Below are 21,944 nucleotides of genomic sequence, written 5' to 3' on the forward strand. Positions count from 1 at the left end.
AGGTCTGGGGCCCGGATCCGGTCCAATTGCCTTCTCAATCCAGCCTGCAGACGGTCCGGGAATCAGCATGTTTTTACATGAGTAGAATATGTGCTTTTATTTAAAATGCATCTCTGGGTTATTTGTGTGGCATAGGAATTTGTCCATTTCCCTCCCCCCAAAAAATATAGTCCGGCCCCCCACATGGTCTGAGGGATAGTGGACTGGCCCCCTGCTGAAAAAGTTTGCTGACCCCTGTCCTAAATGCTGCAACCTTTCCCCCTCAAGGAATTACTCCACCCCCTTGATTATTTTGTCAGCCCTTTTCTGAACCATTTCCCAACTCTACAATATCCTTTGTGAGACAAGGTGACCAGAACTGAGCACAGTACTATACTCCAAACATGGTCACACCAGGGATTTGTATAATAGCATTATGATACTAATGGTTTAATTGTCCATTCCTTTCCTAATGATGCCTAGTATGGATTTGCCTTTTGCATGGCTGCTGCACACTAGGTCAACATGCTCATTGAGCTATGCACTCAGTGTTAGAAACTCAGCTATATAAGCGAGGTGCCAAATGGCTCCAAGGACTGCAACCAAGGTTACAGTCACCAAAAACAGAATGTCTGGTTGCCATTTGGGGGCAAAAGAGCTCTGAAGTCTTATTTTTTCAAATGATACCCACTATGATTAATTCTCAGTTAAACATCTGGCTAGTTCAGATGACAGCCTTGAACCTTGAGAACTTAAAGAAGAAAAGTCTCTTGATCCAAGTAAAGTCCATATATATACAGTATATATGGCGGCTAACAGATTGAGGTTGAATCCTGACAAGACAGAAGCACTGTTTTGGGGGGAAAGGGGGTGGGTGGGTGTGGGGGACTCCCTGGTCCTGAATGGGGTAACTGCCCCTGAAGGACTCACAGCTGTCCATGGAGGTGCAGGTCCATTCTGTGTCCAGGGCGGCTGCCTCCCAGCTCTATCTGGTATGCAGGATGAGACCCTCCCTGCCCGCAGACTGTCTCACCAGAGTGGTACATGCTCTAGTTATCTCCCTGGTCCTCAATGGGGTAACTGTGCCCCTGAAGGACCAGGTGCGCAGCCTGGGAGTTATTCTGGACTCACAGCTGTCCATGGAGGTGCAGGTCAATTCTGTGTCCAGGGCAGTTGTCCACCAGCTTCATCTGGTACACAGGATGAGACCCTCCCTGGCCGCGGACTGTCTTGCCAGAGTGGTGCATGCTCTAGTCATCTCCCGCTTGGACTACTGCAATGCGCTCTGGGGCTACCTTTGAAGGTGACCTGGAAACTACAACTAATCCAGAATGTGGCATCTAGACTGGTGACTGGGAGTGGCCACCGAGACCACATAACACCAGTCTTGAAAGACCTACATTGGCTCCCAGTACGTATCCGAGCACAATTCAAAGTGTTGGTGTTGACCTTGAAAGCCCTAAATGGCCTCAAGGCCCCAGTAGACCTGAAGGAGCGTCTCCACCCCCATTGTTCAGCCCAGACACTGAGGTCCAGCTCTGAGGGCCTTCTGGCGGTTCCCTCACTGTGAGAAGCCAAGTTACAGGGAGCCAGGCAAAGGGCCTTCTTGGTGGTGGCATCTGCCATCCATCCTCGAACCACTTCCAGACACTCACACAGGACCTTCACTGGTTCAGATTTGAAAGAGGTAGAGCTGGGTATCATCCGTATATTGATGGACACCCAGGCCAAACCCCCTGGTGATCTCTCCTAGCGGCTTCATATAGATATTAAAAAGCATGGGTGAGAGGACAGAACCCTGAGGCACCCCACAAGTGAAAGCCCAGGGGTCTGAACACTCATATCTGCTGGCAGCCAGTGGCTGGGGCAACCCACTCAGATGTTTGGGGTATAACAACAACAACAGTGGCAATAGAGGACGTCCCCATTTCCATCGGAGAAACGTTGGAGGGTACACTCTTGCTGCAACTGGCCAGCAGCTTAACTCCGGGAGCGACTGGAACCAGCGAAAGGGGCAGGAGGGGGCCGGGTTAAGAAAGCGGAAGATCTTTGCCTCCGCATTACAGCTTGCTTGAAACAAGGAACATGAAGTAGGGAATAATGACTGCAGAGTGGAGAGCCCTCATGCAAGGTAAATGCGCCGCTCAAGTAGCTTTCACGCACTCTCACACTGGCTTGTTTTAATATTTATTGGTGACGTCTCGACAAGGGCTTCAGGACGGGAGAGGCTCCCCCCCACCCCCCGCAGAAACCCATCACCTAAGAACCACTGTATTTCATTCCGGCGATTCAGGGACGTGCCTTGACTGTTTGCCAGCGACAAGATAAGAAGGTGTTTTGCTTTGTTTTGAGAAAACACATCCTTCTGGCTTATTAGTTGTTCCGCAAAGCCTGCCCAGGACTGAGCCAAGAGATCTGCGGCAGGTGCGAAGAAGAGAGCTTTGACAGCAGGCAACGTGTTCCGATCCTGACATGCTAGAGTTGCCTTATCCGGAGGGCTGTTTGATTTGCAAAAGAAGGAAAACACCCACCAACCTCGGTGCTAGAAAGAGGACAGACCTAGCTTTCATTTGTGCAAAGGCCTCTCTCTCTCTCTCTCTCTTGCACCTGGTGTACGAAGGACCCAGTGACGATATCAGAGGAGGATACTACTACTAATAATAATTTATTATTTATACCCCACCCATCTGGCAAGGTCCCCCCATCCACTCTGGGAGGCTTCCAGCAAAACACTAAAATACAATAACCTATTAAACATTAAAAGCTTCCCTAAACAGGGCTGCCTTCAGATGTCTTCTAAAAGATTGGTAGCTATTTTTCTCTTTGACATCTGGTGGGAGGGCGTTCCACAGGGCAGGTGCCACCACCAAGAAGGCCCTCTACCTGGTTCCCTGTAGCTTTGCTTCTCGCAGGGAGGGAACCGCCAGAAGGCCCTCGGCACTGGACCTCAGTGTCTGGGCAGAACGATGGTGATGCTCCTTCAGATATATACTGGACCGAGGCCGTTTAGGGCTTTCAAGGTCAGCATCAACACTTTAAACTGTGTTTGTAAACGTCCTGGGAGCCAATGTTGGTCTTTCAGGACTGGTGTGATATGGTCTCAGCAGCCACTCCCAGTCACCAGTCTAGCTGCCGCATTCTGGATTAGTTGCAGTTTCCGGGTCACCTTCAAAGGTAGCCCCACGTAGAGCGCATTGCAGTAGTCCCAGCGAGAGATAACCAGAGCATGCACTACTCTAGCGAGACAGTCCGTGGGCAGGGAAGGTCTCATCCTGCGCACCAGATGGAGCTGATAAACAGCTGCCCTGGACACAGAATGGACCTGCGCCTCCATGGACAGCTGTGAGTCCAGAATGACTCCCAGGCTGCGCACCTGGTCCTTCAGGGACATAGTTACCCCATTCAGGACCAGGGAGTCCCCCACACCTGCCCACTTCCTCTCCCCCAGAGGCCAATCAATCAATCAATCAATCAATCAGTATGCCGCCTTTCCATAATTAAGACCATGCTCGAGACGGCTTGCAACACACCCAAAAACTGCATAGCAAAAGGAGTCGCAAACAAAACATTAGAATGTCCACTTGAATCAAAAGATCCAAAATAAAGGTACAAAAAATAAACAGTAACAGCAACTCAAAAACCCAAAACAATACTGCAGTGCAGTGAGATTCATGGCCAAGTGGTGATTTCATGGAATCATAGTCAGAAGGGACACCTGGCGGTCATCTAGTCCAACCCCCTGCAATGAGGGAATCTCAGTTGAAGCATCCATGACAGATGGCCATCCAGCCTCTGCTTAAAAACCTCCAGCGAAGGAGAGTCCACAAACTCCTGAGGGAGACCGTTCCACTGTTGAACAGTCCTTAAAAGCCCTTTCCACCACCCCCCACAAAAACAACGCCCCCAGTCCATTCCCAAAGGCCTGTTGAAAGGCCCGGCAGTGGAAGGACAATAAAGAAGGAGCCAGTCTGGATGCTCTAGGGTCGGGAGTCCCAAACTTGGGTCCCCAGCTGCTGTTGAACTACAACTCCCATCATCCCTAGCTAGCAGGACCACTGGTCAGGGATGAGGGGAACTATAGTCCAAGAAACAGCTGGAGACCAAAGTTTGGGAAAGCCTGCTCTAGGGCGCTCCAAGGTTTTTTGGGAGAAGCCACAACCGAGAAGGCCCTCTCCTTTTTTTATAATATACAGTGGTGCCTCGCAAGACGAAATTAATCCGTTCCGTGAGGCTCTTCGTATAGCGGTTTTTTCGTCTTGCGAAGCAAGCCCATTGACAGCTTAGCGGATTAGCGCTACAGCTGTCAAGCGGCTTCCAGCGGAACAGCTGATAAGTGGCTTAGCGGCTTAAGAAAAGGGCGGAAAAAGCGGAAAAACCCCGCGGGGGGATGCAAGATTTTTTCCGTCTTGCGAAGCAACCCCATAGGGGAATTCGTTTTACGAAGCGCCTCCAAAACGGAAAACCCTTTCGTCTAGCGGGTTTTTCGTCTTGCGAGGCGTTCGTCTTGCGGGGCACCACTGTAGTTTATTAATTTTAACACATAAATGTACCACAAAACATCACTTATACAATCTTTTTGGACTTCCATCAGCACCTCTGATGATCCACCATTTTAACCACTTCTTATGCATTTCTTAACTTTATATTGCCTTTACATCTCTTAACAAATCATCCTTCCCCTTATCCATTTTTACAATACTTCTAATAATACTCCAAACGTCCTCTCCAAGCATGCCTGTGAGGATGGCGGGACCGAGAAAAGAGTTCCCCAAATATCTCAGAGCCCAGGGAAGGTTTGTATGAAGGAGCGTCTCCACCCCCATCGTTCTGCTGGACACTGAGGTCCAGCGCTGAGGGCCTTCTGGCGGTTCCCTCCCTGCGAGAAGCCAAGTTACAGGGAACCAGGCAGAGGGCCTTCTCGGTGGTGGCTCCCACCCTGTGGAACGCCCTCCCACCAGATGTCAAAGAGAACAACAACTACCAGACTTTTAGAAGACATCTGAAGGCAGCCCTGTTTAGGGAAGCATTTAATGTTTAACAGACTATTGTATTTTAATACTTTGTTGGAAGCCGCCCAGAGTGGCTGGGGAAACCCAGCCAGATGGGTGGGGTATAAGGTAAAGGTAAAGGGACCCCTGACATTAGGTCCAGTAGTGGCCGACTCTGGGGTTGCGGCGCTCATCTTGCTTTACTGGCCGAGGGAGCCGGCGTACAGCTTCCGGGTCATGTGGCCAGCAGGACTAAGCCGCTTCTGGCGAAGCAGAGCAGCGCACGGAAACGCCGTTTACCTTCCCGCCGGAGCGGTACCTATTCATCTACTTGCACTTTGACGTGCTTTTGAACTGCTAGGTTGGCAGGAGCAGTAACAACAACAACAACAACAACAACAATTTATTATATGAGGGAATAGGGCCTTTCAGCTAGCCCAGCTCTAGAGAGACAGCTTTCTTTGTCCCTGTGTTCAAAGGAGGATTCTGGCTGAAGGCAAGGAAGTCCGATCCTCTCCTCTCCTCTTCACAACAACATACACACACCCTGACAGAGCTGTGTAGCCACCATCCCTTCTACACCTGCCTCTGATGTGTGTTTGCAAGTGAGAAAAAACCACATCTCAGCATCGGGTGGAGGCAGGGAAAACGACCAACTCTACAACTGCTCTCAGCTCTCCCCGCCAACGCTCCACAGGCCTCCTTCCTCCCGTCCTCGCACCTGCTCCCCCCAACTTGCGTCCGCCATCCACATCTCTGCCTCTTTGCCCTCTCCCCCTCCAACCCAGCGCATTTTGGCAGAGAGGCAGACCCCTGCCGAACAAACCAACTGTCCCTTTTGCCCGCGCAGAATGCAGAACGCTTGCTGCACGCAAACAAGGCATGCTGAAGATCTTCACCGGGATGGCAAATCTGGTTGGGAAGACCCAGGACAGGCAGAAGAGAGAGCCCTTCTTCACACAGGGCAATGTTAAACAGAGGAACTTGCTGCCGCAGGAGGCACCGACAGCTGCCAACTTGGATGGTTTTAAAAGAAGACTGGAGAGATTCGTGGAGGAGGAGAAGGGTATTCATGGCTACTGGCCAGGATGGCTGTGCTTCTGAATTACTAGTTGCTGGGGGAAAGACAGGAAGGGAGAAGGCTCTTGTGCTCGGATCCTGCTTCCGGGCTCTCAACAAGCATCTAGCTGGCCATTGGCAGATCAGGATGCTGTCCAGATAGGCTGACACCCAGCTCTACCTCGCTTTTAAATCAGAACCCATGAAGGCGGTGAAGGTTCTGTGTGAGTGTCTGGAGGAAGTTGGAGGATGGATTGAGGTTGAATCCTGACAAGATAGAAGTACTGTTTTGGGGGGACAGGAGGCGGGTTGCTGTGGGGGGCTCCCTGGTCCTGAATGGGGTAACTGTGCCCCTGAAGGACCAGGTGTGCAGTCATTTTGGACTCGCAGCTGTCCATGGAGGCGCAGGTCCATTTTGTGTCCAGGGCGGGTGTCTCCCAGCTCCATCTGGTACGCAGGATGAGACCCTACCTGTCCACGGACTGTCTCGGCAGAGTGGTGCATGCTCTGGTTATCTCCCGCTAGGACTACTGCAATGTGCTCTATGTGGGGCTATCTTTGAAGGTCACCTGGAAACTACAACTAATCCAGAATGTGGTAGCTAAACTGGTGACTGGGAGCGGTCGTTGAGACCATATAACACCGGTCTTGAAAGACCTACACTGGCTGCCAGTATGTTTCCAAGCACAATTCAAAGTGTTGGTGCTGACCTTTCAAGCCCTCAATGGCCTCAAAGGCCCAGTAGACCTGAAGGAGCATCTCCACCCCCATCATTCAGCCCAGACACTGAGGTCCAGCTCCGAGGGCCTTTTGGCCTCCCTGCGAGAAGTGAGCTTACAGGGAACCAGACACAGGACCTTCTCGGTAGTGGCGCCCGCCCTGTGGAACACCCTCCCTTCAGATGTGAAGGAAATAAGCAGCTATCTTATCTTTAAAAAACATCTGAAGGCAGCCCTGTTTAGGGTTGTTTTTAATATTTAATACTGTATTGTTTTTAACACTCGACTGTGAAACTCAGCCAGATGGGCGGGGTATAAATAAAAAATTATTATTATTATTATTATTATTATTATTATTATTATTATTATTATTATTATTATGACTGATCCAGAGCTTCTTCTTAAGCAGCAGCTACAACTTATTCTATGCCCACCTCCCAGATTTTCACCAGTACTGGTTATTACTGAGAAAGCCCCATAATTGCGTAGCTCCAAGCTATCTGAAAGATCCTATTCCCTCATACAAACCTCCCCCAGACTCTGAGATCTTCGAAGGAGGCCTTCTCTCGGTCCCTCAACCATCACACACGCGCTTGGTAGGTGTCAGGAAACTGCCATCGGAGCTAGAGGTGGAGGGAAGGCTCCAGAGGGATGGCGGAGAGGGTCCCAGCAGAGAGAGAGGGAGCTCATTGGCTGGGGAAGGAAATCAGCGTAACACCAGGGATAAAGGGGGGCAGATTGGGGAAGCGGCGAGGGGGCTCCAGGACTCCTCGCCGGAGACCAGCGGGGAGAGCACGGGTCCTCCGCTGCCCACACCCTCCCTGCGCAGAAGACTTCTGCGCAGGGAGAGTAGGAGGAGACTAGGCGTCAAAGAACTTCTTTGCTGGAAGAAGTTCAAGAAACGCCCACTGACGGATTCTGCCATCGATTGAGACAGCCACGGGTGAGAGGCTGTCCAGACAGAAAGGGTTCACCCAGGTAACCTAGCCAGGTGTGGCGACAACCTACGCACGAGCAAGCCCTAGAACCATTAGAGTAGGGATGCAGAAGAGGGCCTTCTCAGTGGTGGCCCCAAACATCTTTGGAACTCCCTAGAACAGCGTTTCCCAAACTTGGGTCTCCAGCTGTTTTTGGACTACAGTGCCCATCATCCTTGACCTGCAAGCTAGGGATGGTGGGAGTTGTAGTCCAAAAGCAGCTGGGGACCCAGGTTTGGGTCACCCTACCCTAGAGCATTGAGATTGGTCCCTTCCTTGTTGTACAACCATTCCTGGTCACAGGCCAGGAAGCCATCAAATCCAAGCCTTTCACATGGGGAGTGCTTGTGAAGTGCTGGCATTTTCCTAGAGATTATTATTATTATAGTTAAAAAGCAGAGACATCACCTTGCCGACCAAGGTCCGTATAGTTAAAGCCATGGTCTTCCCAGTAGTGATGTATGGAAGTGAGAGCTGGACCATAAAGAAGACTGATCACCAAAGAATGGATGCTTTTGAATTCTGGTGCTGGAGGAGACTCTGGAGAGTCCCATGGACTGCAAGAAGATCCAACCTCTCCATTCTGAAGGAAACCAGCCCTGAGTGCTCACTGGAAGGACAGATCCTGAAGCTGAGGCTCCAAGACTTTGGCCACCTCAGGAGAAGAGAAGACTCCCTGGAAAAGACCCTGAAGTTGGGAAAAATGAAGGGCACAAGGAGAAGGGGAGAACAGAGGACGAGATGGTTGGTCAGTGTTCTCGAAGCTACCAGCATGAATTTGACCAAACTGCGGGAGGCAGTGGAAGACAGGAGGGCCGGGCGTGCTCTGGTCCAGGGGGTCACGAAGAGTTGGACACCACTAAACAACAACAGAAACACATGAATAGCGGGGATTTTTTTCAATTGGAACTCAGTTCCGGCACCTCTCAAGAGGGAGAATGAGGGAGGTGTTCATGGTGAGTTCTGGCCCCTCTTTTTCCAGAAAAATAGCAACTGCAAATCCTGAATCAAGCTATTGGTCCATCTCAGAGGTCAGCAAACTTTTTCAGCAGGGGGCCGGTTCACTGTCCCTCAGACCTTGTGGGGGGCCGGACTATATTTTGAAGAAGAAAAAATGAACAAATTCCTGTGCCCCACAAATAACCCAGAGATGCATTTTAAATAAAAGCACACATTCTACTCATGTAAAAACACACTGATTCCCAGACTGTCCACAGGCCAGATTTAGAAGGCGATTGGGCCGAATCCAGCCCCCAGGCCTACCCATGGTCCATCTAATCCACTGCTCTGACTTGCATTGGCTTTGAAAGATCTCAGACAGAGAAAGTCTTTTCCTGCTCCTCAATTTTTTTAACTGGAAGCTGAATCTGGATGCAAACCAGGCACTCTGCGACCATGAGCTATTGGCCCTTCTCTTAATGGCAAGATGAACGAGGCTCTCGGAAAGACGCTTCGAGTAGCGCTATCAATTTCTCCGTGTCACGTTGAGGATGAGCTCTTGAGCATGCTTTCGGCTCATGAAAATGGCCTGGCCAGTGTTTTGCACCAATGACACGTGGGTCCCAGAAAGTGTGACCCCCCTGAGACCTGTGCCCCACATCGTGGACGGACGGACAGGACCGGACCCATGGCAGTTGTGCAAAGTTACTTGGCCATCGTGCGACTGTGGAAAGTATCTCCTGAAGGTGGGAAGGCAGGAACCACATTGCTGCACCAAAACCCCTTCCCGGATGCGACCATCCCCAGAGTTGTACCCCCTATGAACGTGATTGGTTGTACCCCCTATGAAAAGATGTTTGGCAAGAAACCATACATCAAACACATGAGAATTCTTGGTTCTGACATGTGGGTTCACACACCACAAAGCTCCAAGTTAGGCAAGCGTGGTTTGCATGGTATCTTTCTAGGGTATCAGAAAGGTTCTTGCAGAGTAATGATGACTGACTCTAAGACAATTAGGCTCACTAGAAGTGTTGAGTACAATGCCAAGTGGGGGGAGAATGTGGGAATTTTCCAATGTTATCCTGATGACAGTGAAGAGTCTGAGGATAAGCAACAACAGCCACACCCACTGATGAAGGTCCTGATTATGAATCTGAGACTGAATCGGATGGTTCAGAGGATTTCAAGAGTGCGAAAGCCTCTATGCGACCCTCTGAAGGCTCTGATCAAGAATTGGAGGAACCATTGTTCACTATAGGCCACTATTCTCCTAAGAAAGAAGAGGAGAGTGTTGAAGACTTACGGCTAATTCACAGGTCTGAAAGAACCATACCAGGTAGGCAAACAGGAAACCAGGAAACGTCACATCCCCGTCTCCCCCGTGGGAATCCAACAGTATCTCGACTGTGGAATGAAAACATAGTCCCATGACTTGCAGCTGCTGCTCAGTGAGGGAAACAGAAACCAACAGGCTGCACCAACTACTGTGAACACGCAAAGCCTATAAGGTTGAGACAAACTATGTTCCCATCTCGCACCAGTGACCCCTCTATGACTTCTGTGTTGCTCTCAAGGGCTTCAGGCAGGGACCATCACTCAGACCTTCCGCTGGACAGAAGGACCAGAGCTCAGAGGGAGAGTATCTGCCTTGCAGGTTAAATTCCCAAAGGCTTCTCCAGTTGAGACTCCCAACCTGAAAACCTAGAGAGCGGCTGCCTGCCAGTGTAGACAATACTGGGGAAGATGGGCCAATGGTCTCACTTGGTCTAAGGCTGCTTCCAATTATTCTTATTCTTATTACCCAGCTACTCTGCAGTTTCCAAGTCACCTAAACAGGGGTGCCTTCAGATGTCTTCTAAAAGTCAGGTAGTTCTTTATTTCCTTGGCATCTGGTGGCATCTGGCGTTCCACAGGGAGGGTGCCACCACCGAGACGGCCCTCTGCCTGGTTCCCTGTAACATGGATTCTCACAGTGAGGGAACCGCCAGAAGGCCCTCAGAGCTGGACCTCAGTGTCTGGGCTGGATGATGGGGGTGGAGGTGCTCCTTCAGGTATACTGGGCCAAGGTTGTTTAGGGCTTTAAGGGTCAGCACCAACACTTGGAATTGTGCTCGGAAACCTACTGGGAACCAATGTATGTCTTTCAGGACTGGTGTTATATGGTCTCGGTGGCCACTCCCAGTTACCAGTCTAGCTGCCACATTCTGGATTAGTTGCAGTTTCCGGGTCACCTTCAAAGGTAGCCCCACATAGAGCGCATTGCAGTAGTCCAAGCGGGAGATAACCAGAGCATGCACCACTCTGGCGAGACAGTCTGTAAGCAGGGAGCGTCTCAGCCTGCGTACCAGATGGAGCTGGTAGACAGCTGCCCTGGATACAGAATGGACCTGCACCTCCATGGACAGCTGTGAGTCCAGAATGAGTCCTAGGCTGCACACCTGGTCCTTCAGGGCCACAGTTATCCCATTCAGGACCAGGGAGTCCCCCACACCAGCCCACCTTCTGTCCCCCAGAAACAGTACTTCTGTCTTGTTGGAATTCAACCTCAATCTGTTAGCCGCCATCCATCCTCCAACCACCTCCAGACACTCACACAGGACTTTCACCGCCTTCACTGGCTCTGATTTAAATGAGAGGTTTCAATGTTCCTATGGAGATAGAGATGCAGTTGGTAACGCACTGGGGACCTTCTACATGCCAAGCAGGTGTTCTGCCATTTGGCTACCTCTCCATGGATCATAAAGCAGTCCCCAAGAAATTTCCCCAGCAAAAGAGCCAAGGCATGCCCGAAGGAATGATGCACATTCCTTGAAATCTTTCCCTCCAGGATAGTAGCCAGCCAATCTGAACTTGGCCACAGGGAGGCAGGGTGGTGTAGTGGTTAGAGTGTCAGACCAGGATCTGGGAGAGCAGGGTTCCAATCCCCCCTTCCACTCAGCCATGAAACGCACTGGATGTGACCTTCGGCCAGTCACTGCCTCTCAACCTGACCTACCTCACAGGGTTGTTGAGAAGGTAAAATGGAGAGGGGGAGAAGTGAGGCTGCCACCTTGAGCTCCTTGGATACAAGGTGGGTTATAAATCTGACAATAAGTACCGTATTTTTCGCTTTATAGGACGCACTTTTTCCCCTTCAAAAATGAAGGGAAATGTTTGTGCATCCTATGGAGCGAAGACACCATAGCCCCGCGACCCTCTCCCAGCTGGAGAGGTGACGCGCGGCTATGGCAGGAGCCTCTATAGCCGTGTGTCACCTCTCCAGCTGGGAGAGCGCGCGGGGGGCAAAAGAAGCCCCCCGTGACCCTCTGCTCCCTGACCTGCTCTTTGGGGCTGGTGGTGGGCTTCCCCCCGCCAGCCCCAAAGAGCAGGTCGAAAGGAACCTGAAGCCTGGAGAGCGAGAGGGGTTGGTGCACACTGACCCCTCTAGCTCTCCAGGCTTCCAAGGTAGCCGCCTGAACGCACCTTAAACGGCACCTTGTTTTAGAGGGGGAAAACAAGAGGGGGGAAATTCTCCCCCTCTCTGCGCAGCGCCTCCTGCCGTTTCGCTGAAGGGGCGCTGGGCAGAGAGGGGGAGATTTTTTTTTCTTGTTCTCCCCCCTCTAAAACAAGGTGCGTCCTATTGTCCAATGTGTCCTATGGTGCGAAAAATACGGTAAACAGACAACCACCTTAGCAGCACAGCGGCTTTCAAAGCCTGACATCTAGGTATTTTAGGCCATTCCAATGAAATTATTTACTTGTTTAACAGGATTTTGATGCAGCTTGTCAGAGAATAATTGGGTGCCTGATCTCTTTCAGCTTCTGCCTTCTGTAAGAAGGTACAGGGTTATAAAGACTAGGACTAGCCGCCCGAGAAACAGTTTCTACCCAAATGCGATTTTGGTTTTAAACGCATTGTAAGGAGTCTGTTGGGACGTGGGTGGCGCTGTGGGTTAAACCACAGAGCCTAGGACTTGCCGATCAGAAGGTCGGCGATTTGAATCCCCGCGACGGGGTGAGCTCCCGTTGCTCAGTCCCTGCTCCTGCCAACCTAGCAGTTTGAAAGCATGTCAGTACAAGTAGATAAATAGGTACCACTCCGGCGGGAAGGTAAACGGCGTTTCCGTGCGCTGCTCTGGTTCACCAGAAGTGGCTTAGTCATGCTGGCCACAAGGCCCGGAAGCTGTACGCCAGCTCCCTCGGCCAATAAAGTGAGATGAGCGCCACAACCCCAGAGTCGGCCACGACTGGACCTAATAGTCAGGGGTCCCTTTACCTTTACCTTTAAGGAGTCTGTATGGGAGTATTTAAAAATGGGGTATCAGAGTTTTTAGGGGGCTAACCAGGTTGGGATAGCTGGAATAGCAGGCTTGTTGGTTTTTGAATGTCTTATGTAGATTTTTCAATTTCGTTGTTCTGTACAGGACAATGACAATAAAGATTATCGTATCGTATTGAACCTGGGTGGGCTGGGCTGGCCTAAGCAAAAGAAAAAGGTTTTTTTCTGGCAGGCATGAAAAGACACACAGCATACATGTCTGCTCAACATCAATGGGCAGGGAGTTCCAAAGTGTAGATGCCACCACAGCAGATGACATATGGAGTCCCTGCAAGCATGGCACAGACATTATGGGGCATGTCAGGCCAATGGCAGTCCATCAGCCACACGCTGGGCAACCTCCCTCATGATTCCTTTCAGCAACAAAGGGGCATTTTATTGAAATTCTGGGATGGGTCACAGGGCGGGTCGGTTCATGCGGAGCCAGGCCATGGCATCGTGCAAACAAGCGGACATGGAGCTGTGAGGATCAGAGCTGCTGTTCGCCTCCTCCCCTGGCTCTGCTGCTGCTGCTGCTCCTGTGCCAGGGCGAAGATCTGGCTTGGCGCAACATCCCCTCTGAACCTCCTGGGCTCATGGCTCGTCTCCCAGTGTGACATGAGAGATACCTTCAAATATCTGAGGGGTTGCCACGTGGAAGATGGAGCGAGCTTGTTTTCTGCTGCTCCAGAGGGTGGGACTCGAATCAACGGATTCGAATGACAAGAATAGAGATTCTGACTAAACATCAGGAAGAACTTTCTAACAATAAGAACTGTTCAATGGATGATGGCAGAATTGGAGAACTCTCCACTGCAGGCTTTCTAAACGGGGTTTGGGTGGCCATATGTCAGTAAAGAAGGCTGATCGCCGAAGAATGGATGCTTTTGAATTATGGTGCTGGAGGAGACTCTGGAGAGTCCCATGGACTGCAAGAAGATCAAACCGATCCATTCTGAAGGAAATCAGCCCTGAGTGCTCACTGGAAGGACAGATCCTGAAGCTGAGGCTCCAAGACTTTGGCCACCTCAGGAGAAGAGAAGACTCCCTGGAAAAGACCCTGATGTTGGGAAAGATGGAGGGCCCAAGGAGAAGGGGATGACAGAGGACGAGATGGTGGGACAGTGTTCTCGAGGCTACGAATATGAGTTTGACCAAACTGCGGGAGGCAGTGGAAGACAGGAGGGCCTGGCGTGCTCTGGTCCATGGGGTCACGAAGAGGCGGACACCACTAAACGACGAAACTGCAACATGTCAGTGATCCTTTGCCTGGGATTCCTGCATTGAAGGGGGTTAGACTAGATTATGGTTACCAGATTTGGTCTGGTAACCCTAGACTAGATTCCTTTCCAATTCTGGTATCACGGAGCAAGAGAAACAGTGAGCCCAGATTCAGACGTAATGCAAAGCCAAACCATGGTTTAGTGCAGCAGCAGCAGGAACAGGGTAGGAGCACTGCAGGAACTCACAAATTTTCCCGTTCCTGCTAAGCCACGGTTTGGCTTGGTGTTACGTGCAAATTGGATGGATTGAGGAAAAAGCAGGCAGCAAAATTGTGGATGGCCTGGGATACGAACAGGTCAGAGGCTGCATACCTTTGAGTACTAGTTTCTGGAAGCATAGAATTGCCAAGGTGGAAGAGACCCAAAAGGTCATCGAGTCCAACCCCCTGCTGTGCTGGGATCACAGGTAAAACAGGGAGGGTGACTGCCTGCAAGCCATGCCTCTGAAAGGGTGCTGGAACAGATGTGACTGTGGCCAGCAAGGCGGTTCTATGGTTTTCTGTGATTAGACACCGCCATAACCCACTCCTGCTTAGTGGAGCTTCTGCATTCAGAGGTAGTCTACCAGCTCTGGAGACCAGGGAAGCACACAATAAGATTAAGGGCTGCTGAATGCCTGAACCTGCCTCCAACCAGCTGGAACATCAGTCCGCCTAGCCCCGTGTTGTCTGCCCAGCAGCACCTCAACCAGGCACCATCCAGATGTTTTGGACTACAACTCCCAATAGGGGCTGATGGGAACTGAACATCTGCAGGGTGCCAGTATGCCCCAAGGACTCCTCCCCATCGCTTTGCTGCTACCTGATACCTTTTTTAACAGGAGATGCCAGGATTTGAACCTGGGGACTTCCACAGGAACAGTGAGCGTCTAACCACTGAGCGACGCTGCCTCCCTCCCTTCCTCCCGGCTTCCCACTGGACCCTCTTGAAAACAGGGCACCCGGGCGGACTTTGCAGCGCTGTTTGCATAAGAGAAGCAGCTGTTTGCAAGGTTTTGTGTTTTGGTTTTTTCCAGCGGCCCAAATCTAGGTGGAGAATCTAGGCTACAGCACATGGCGGCCTTCTCAGGAGGAAAAGAAAGGACATATGTCCAAAACAGGCAGGCGAGTCCCGGCAGCACCATCTGTGGCCGCCTGCCTTCTCACCCTGCAGTTAGGCGGGGGGGGGGGAGCAGAATAGATGCCGCAGGCAATGAGGCCAGGATGAGGCCTCACCTGCAGCACGCTGTCCCCAAGTCCCAGTTCTGACACCTGCACGCCTCCATCACTGCTCTGAACCTCTTCTTTCTAACCCACATTGGAAAGAGCGAGGCAAGAGAGAGGCAGTGTAGTGTAGAATCGTAGAGTTGGGACCCCAAGGGTCATCCAGACCAACCCCCTGCAGTTAGAGGATTGGACCAGGGTTCAAATCCCTACCTGGCCATGAAGTCCACTGGGCCACTTCCTTGCCTCTCAATGCCACCTGCCTTGCAGGGCATAAAACAGCGAGGGAGAGAACCGCGCGTGCAAAGGAATAAATATGTAAGGCACCAGTTTTCAAAGACCTGACTGCCTCCCCCCTCCTACTTTTTCTGCCCCTCTCTCCGTCCTTGCAGGTGGGTTTTCTCGCTTGCTCGCCGGACGGATAACACAAACGGAATATGACATTTCACACCCGGGGATCAAACAGACACTCGCGCACACAAGCCTTGCAGCCGCACAGGAACTGTCATGCTGTCTTCTAAAGAAGACGCAGCCATGCACAGAGAAGCTCCCACCGGCTTCCGTGAGAGCGTAAGGAAAGCCTGTTGGATCAGGCCCATGGAAACCAGTATGCCTATGCAAAACAGGCCAGCACGATTTGAGCACAAGAGCAGAACTCTCCCTTCCTATGGTTTACAGGAACTGGCATTCAGAGGCAGAGCAGAGCCATTGTGGCTATTGGCCCTTGATAGCCTTCATAGAATCATAGGAGAGATGGGAGGGACCACAAGGGTCATCTAGTCCAACCCCCTGAAATGTGGGACTCTTTTTGCCCAACCCACCACCCTGCGATTAAGAGTCATATGCTGTACCGACTGAGCTAATAATAATAATAATCCTCATCTAAAGCCATCCAAGTTGGCGACCATCACCAGTTCCTGTGGCAGTGAGTTCCACTGTTTAATTATGTGCTATCCATGCATGTATCCTCTATGACTCTGGCCCGTCTCTAGAGGGGAATCTAGCCCAATCCAACGGGGATCTCACTTTCGTAAGGGCATAAGAGAAGCTTGCAGGATCAGACCAGTGGCCCATCTGTGTTTCCGAGCACAATTCAAAGTGTTGGGGCTGACCTTGAAAGCCCTAAATGGCCTCGGTCCAGTATATCTGAAGGAGCGTCTCCTCCCCCATCATTCTGCCCGGACACTGAGGTCCAGCTCCGAGGGCCTTCTGGCAGTTCCCTCACTGCGAGAAGCCATGTTACAAAGAACCAGGCAGAGGGCCTTCTCGGTAGTGGCGCCCACCCTTCAGCTGTCAAGGAAATAAACAACTAACAGACTTTTAGAAGACATCTGAAGGCAGCCCTGTTTAGGGAAGCTTTTAATGTTTGATGTATTACGGTATTTTAATATTTTGTTGGAAGCTGCCCAGAGTGGCTGGGGAAGCCCAGCCAGATGGGCGGGGTATAAATAATTAATAAATTAATAATAATAATAATATCTACTCTAGCATTCTGTTCTCACAGTGGCCAACCAGGTGCCTCAATGGCCAACCCTCAGGCAAGAAGCCAGAGCCCTCTCTTCATCCAGAAGCAACCCTGTCTAGTAGCCAACAACAGCCTCTCCTCCATGAATTTGTCTTGTAGAGCCATTCAGGTTGGTGGTCCATGGGACTGAGTTCCATAGTTTATCGATGGCTGTTTAGAATCCTCCAGGCATGGAGAGTCTACCCCGCTTCTGAGGTTGTCCTTTCCATCATCAAATGGCTCTTCCCGTCTGAAAGTTCTTCCGAATGTTGAGTCGGAACCTCCTTCCCTGTTGCTCGAATCCGTCGGTTCAGGTCCTCCGCTCCAGGAACAGGAGAAAACAAGCTCGCTCCATCCTCCATGGGACAGTGCTTCAGATATCTGGAGATGGTTTTCATGTCACCTATCAGTGCCCTCTTCTCCAGGCTAAACAGACGGTGGCATGGAGTAGGACTAAGCTCAGCTGTGCCGCGCGATCAACATTTCCAAACGTTGGCACAGCCAGAGCCCCCGAGGAAGTCTGTTACGGACTGCGGTGCTAGAGAAGCGCTACCTGCGCACAGTCGTTGAGTTTGCCTGTGCTCAGAGATGTCAGCAAACAAGTGTGGGAGTGACAGTCGACATGCAGCCGGGTGCACAAAATCCCTGCATATATTTGTTGCCAAGGATCAGGCCTGGAAGGGTGAAGTGCGCTTCCTTCCTGCTGATCGCTTGCAGGAGTGCGGACCTGTCTGAGCATCCACTAGCGCCGACACTTCTGAGTACGCATCAAGGAGATTAGCCAGGTATCATTTAGGCAGTCCCAACTCTCTCCATCCTCCCTCTCTGTGAAAATGCGCATTAAGAATGCAAGGAAGGACTGCGGTGCCAGGCAGGTGGCCCGCCTACTCCAGTGTCCTGCTCTCACAGGGGCCAAATGCCCCTAAGAACCTAGGCATCCAGATAGACTGCCTCTGGACCAGGAGGCTCCACAAGAACATAACAAGACCCCGGATGCCGGATCAAGCCAATGGCCCATCTCGCAGGAGCCAACCAGATGCCCCAATTGAAACCCAGAATCTGGACCCGACCACAAGAACCCTCTGCCCTCCTGTAAGGTAAAGGTGAAGGGACCCCTGACCATTAGGTCCAGTCGTGACCGACTCTGGGGTTGCGGCGCTCATCTCGCTTTACTGGCCGAGGGAGCCGTCGTACAACTTCCAGGTCATGTGGCCAGCATGACTAAGCAAACCAGAGCAGCGCACGGAAACACCGTTTACCTTTCCGCCAGAGCGGTACCTATTTATCTACTTGCACCGGTGTGCTTTTGAACTGCTAGGTGGGCAGGAGCTGGGACCGAGCAACAGGAGCTCACCCCATCGCGGGGATTCGAACCGCCGACCTTCTGTTCGGCAAGTTCTAGGCTCTATGGTTTAACCCACAGCGCCACCCGCATCCTCTGCCCTCCTGTAGTTGCCAACAACTGGTATTCAGAACCATTGCTGCCTGCAGAGCATAGCCATCATGACTAATAGGCACCAAAGTTTCTTCCGAAGGTTATAAGAAACAAGGTTCATTATGCCCTAGATAAAACAAAATAATTGCCTCGGTTTCTTCCTCCTGTCTGTCTGGTCGTTTCAACTGCATCTTGTTCTGAAATTGTTTTGTGGGTTTTTGGACCGCAATAAAACCTCTATCATATTGTAAGCTCTTTGGGACAGAGACCTGTTTGGGGAGGGTTGCTTATTGCTTCTGTAAAAACAGGGGTGGGGACTCCAGCTCCTATAGCCCCAGTCAGGAGGGCCTATTGTCATGGGTGATGGGTGTTGTAGTCTGAAGGCATCCGAGAGGGTGGGCACAGGTCTCCCTTCCCTTCTGCATACGCTACATAAGTAATGGCACTCGCCAGGCCTCTCTGGCGTACTTGCTCCCAGGCCCCTCTCTAAATGCACGCGGGTGTGTCATAAAGCGTGCATATTTAATGTGTGTGTACTTAAGTGAGTGGGGCTGTTCTTGGCCGGGCGTCAAGTATCTGGAGGTGTCTGTTTCCCCCCCCCCCAGCTGGGCGTGGGAGAGGGGGGGTCGCGCTGCTTCCTCCTGCAACTCGGCGCGTGCATTGTGTGTGTGTGTGTGCGTATGTGTGCATTTGGCAGTGTGAATGACAGCGGGCGAATGAGCATTCCGTATGTCCAGGAGCTTTACAAAGGAGCGATGAGGCGGTCAGGCGTTTGAGGCAAGCGAGCGAAGCTCCATTTGATGCGCTCTCAAAAGCCCAGCACCCATCCTTCATCCCCGTTCGCAAAGAAAAGAGAGAGAAGAGAAAACCATCATACATCAACCTGGAGGGCAGGAGACAGACCAACTTGTGGAGAGGGAGAAGGAGGGAGGAAGGGAGGGAGGGAAACCCTGGAATATAATACTGCCTGCAGTCCAGTTGTGAAAGGTCCCTGTGGACATCCGGATCCCAAAATTGGGGCGAGAGTGGGGTGAGTTGTGCATCTCCGAGGGAGTGTAAAACCACGTAATAGAGACCCACCATTAATCTAATAATTCACCCTCAGGTGAGCACCATTAACCATCAAAACCTGGCTGCACAGAGGCTGAGAATTCTTTGGCAGGCGTTCCCACGGATCAGGTCCAAAAGAAGAAAAGGCGGGGAGGGGGGTGAAGAAGAGCGGATCTGTTTCCCCTTCCTGGCATTGCTCAGATCCATCAAGAGTGAGTGAGATGGTTTCCAGTTCATGTGTATGTGTGTGTGTGTGTCTCCCATCAGAATGCAGCAGAGGGTGGCTTTGAAATTCAGCACCTTGGACAGCATGAGAAGAGGAGAAGGGGATGCCAGCTGCCCTCGCTGGCAGGTGCCAAGGGGAAAGAATGGCCCCTCTGTTGCCTGGCAGAGCTTCCCCGCTTCCCAACCAGCTGCCACCCCCAGAGTCTGGCGGCAGAAGCAGCGGCACAGCTCTAGGAGACAGAAGCGGTTTTGCCAGCCCCAAGTGGCGGCGGGTTGGGCTGGGGGTGGAGGACGACTGAATCGCGCCAAAGAGACAACTTGGGCATCTCAGCGCCCCCTAGATACACCAGTGTGGCCCCCTCAAAAAAAAAGCCACACACACACACACACACACACTCAGAAATCTCCTATCTTTGGCACAAGGGCAAACAACCCAGGTTGCCTGTTCCAGTTCCAAGCGCTCTGGTGCGAAGGGGAGAGAGGACAGCAGCCCGGTGCCCACCAGAGTGCCAGGGTCCCTGCCTGGCACACAGCAGGGTTCAGAAGCAAAGCAGCAGCAGCAGCGACGCTTGAGAGGCTGGCTGCCGCTTGAGCCCAACGCCCCCATCTGTTCTCCTCGCCAGGACGAGCAGCCCCCTCCCCAAAACTGCAAAAACACCTCTCCATCCCCAATCGTTTGCGGCAGAGGAGGGGGGGGGAATACAACCCCGTCTCGCCCCTAACGAAGCGAGCCCCTTCACCGGGCGCCCCCCCCCGCCCCCAATTTTCTGGCACCCCACCCAGCCCCTCCCCCAACAAGCATAACCTCTGGCACCAGACGAGCGAAGAGACATTACCGTTCCACCCATCTCAAAGAATACCAGTCACAGATATAACAACCCCCCCACACACACACACCTCCCCATCATTTTTGGCAAAGCCTCCAGCCTGGGCTTCATCACATCAACCCTCACCCAGCCCCTCCCCTCCAGCCTCCATCCATCCTTCCATCCATCTATTCACCATGCGCATATGTCGCTCCGACGGCCTTCTCCTCCCCCCCTCCCTCCCTCCCTCCCTGGAGGAAAAGGCAGGAGGGGGTTCCCTTACCTTTGGGGGTGCAGCGGGGTGTCACCCGACGGGAGGTGGGCTCATCCTTTCGGCTGGGCAGCGCGGCCGCGTCCAGAGGGGCTGCGCCGCCGCCGCCCGCCCGCCCTGCGCCAAAGGGACTCCGCCTTGGGGGCGCCTTGAAGGGGGAGCCCTAGGGGGCTCCTCCGGGCCGACTCCTCGCAGGCTCCATCGGCGGAATCCACAAACAAAGGCGCGCCTGGCGGCGGGATCCGCAAAGGGAGGGTGGGGTGGGGGTTAACGGAGCGCTGTGGCCCCCGAAGGGCGTCTTAGCTGGGCTCCGCCATGGCTGCGGTGCGCCGGGGCGCAGAGGGGTGCGCGGGGCCCGGTGGCTTCTCCGGGCGATCCAGAGCCACAGAAGGGGCCGAGTCTCCCTCCTTCCTCGGCTCTTCCCAGCCCCGCAGAACCGGGGTTGGGCTGGGGAGGGAGGGAGGGGGAGGAGAGGGAGGAGCGCGCGGTGGAAACGCCTCCCCGGAACCGGACAGGAAAGGCCGGGGCGCAGCGCGGGAGCGGTGCCTCGGAGGGGAGGTGGGGGGCTTTCCCCCCACCCCCGAGCACTTGGACGGAGAGGGAAGGAGAGGCGGGGGACGGCCGGGGATCGGGGCCGCGAGGGTCGGGCTGGGTGTCGGCATGAGGAGGAGGAGGAGGAGGAGGAAGAGTGAGGGGGAGGCTGGAGAAAGCGCCGGCCCCCTTTCTGCAGAGGGAGAGGAAGGCGGGGACAAGGAGGGTCTTGCATTGAAAATCTTTAGCGTTGCAGCTGCTGCACCGAGTGGGGGGGGGAGGTGGGGGGAGAGGCAGGTGAAGGAGGGAGGAGGGGGCGCAGAAGGAAGGACCCCCATACCCCAAAGAGCGAGGGGGTTCAATGTCAGGAGGTGCCATTAGATTAGAGAGAAAACCGGGGTGGGGTGGGGTAGAAACATCTTTAAGAGAGTGGATAGGGGGCTCTGGGGGGCACAGAAGGGGCAAAGTATTGTTTGGGGGAACGGTGTGTCGTGTCTCTCCCCCCCCCCATACATGTGAATATCTCTGGGAGGAAAATACCAGCGGGTGTTAGTGACAGGAGTCTAGCAATGGGGGGGCAGGTGTGGGCGAGCTGCCTGTTTGCGGGGGGGGGGGACACACTTGCGACCCTGTGGTCCCGCCCCATCTCGGGGCATCAGAGGAAGGGGGAATCGAA

At 52.6% G+C, this 21,944-nt stretch overlaps 1 protein-coding gene across 1 annotated transcript in view; it reads right to left on the reverse strand.

Moving 5' to 3' along the window:
* LRFN1 (leucine rich repeat and fibronectin type III domain containing 1) overlaps window positions 1-20,862 on the reverse strand; it is a 137,586-nt gene extending 116,724 nt beyond the window's left edge. The window contains exon 1 of the mRNA XM_081922027.1: window positions 20,750-20,862. The gene's annotated coding sequence lies outside the window, so the exon portion shown is untranslated. The remainder of the gene's footprint in view (window positions 1-20,749) is intronic.
* Window positions 20,863-21,944: the final 1,082 nt, after the last annotated feature.

Source organism: Podarcis melisellensis (genome assembly GCF_964234715.1).
Source record: "Podarcis melisellensis genome assembly, chromosome: 8".
NCBI classification, from domain to species: domain Eukaryota; kingdom Metazoa; phylum Chordata; class Lepidosauria; order Squamata; family Lacertidae; genus Podarcis; species Podarcis melisellensis.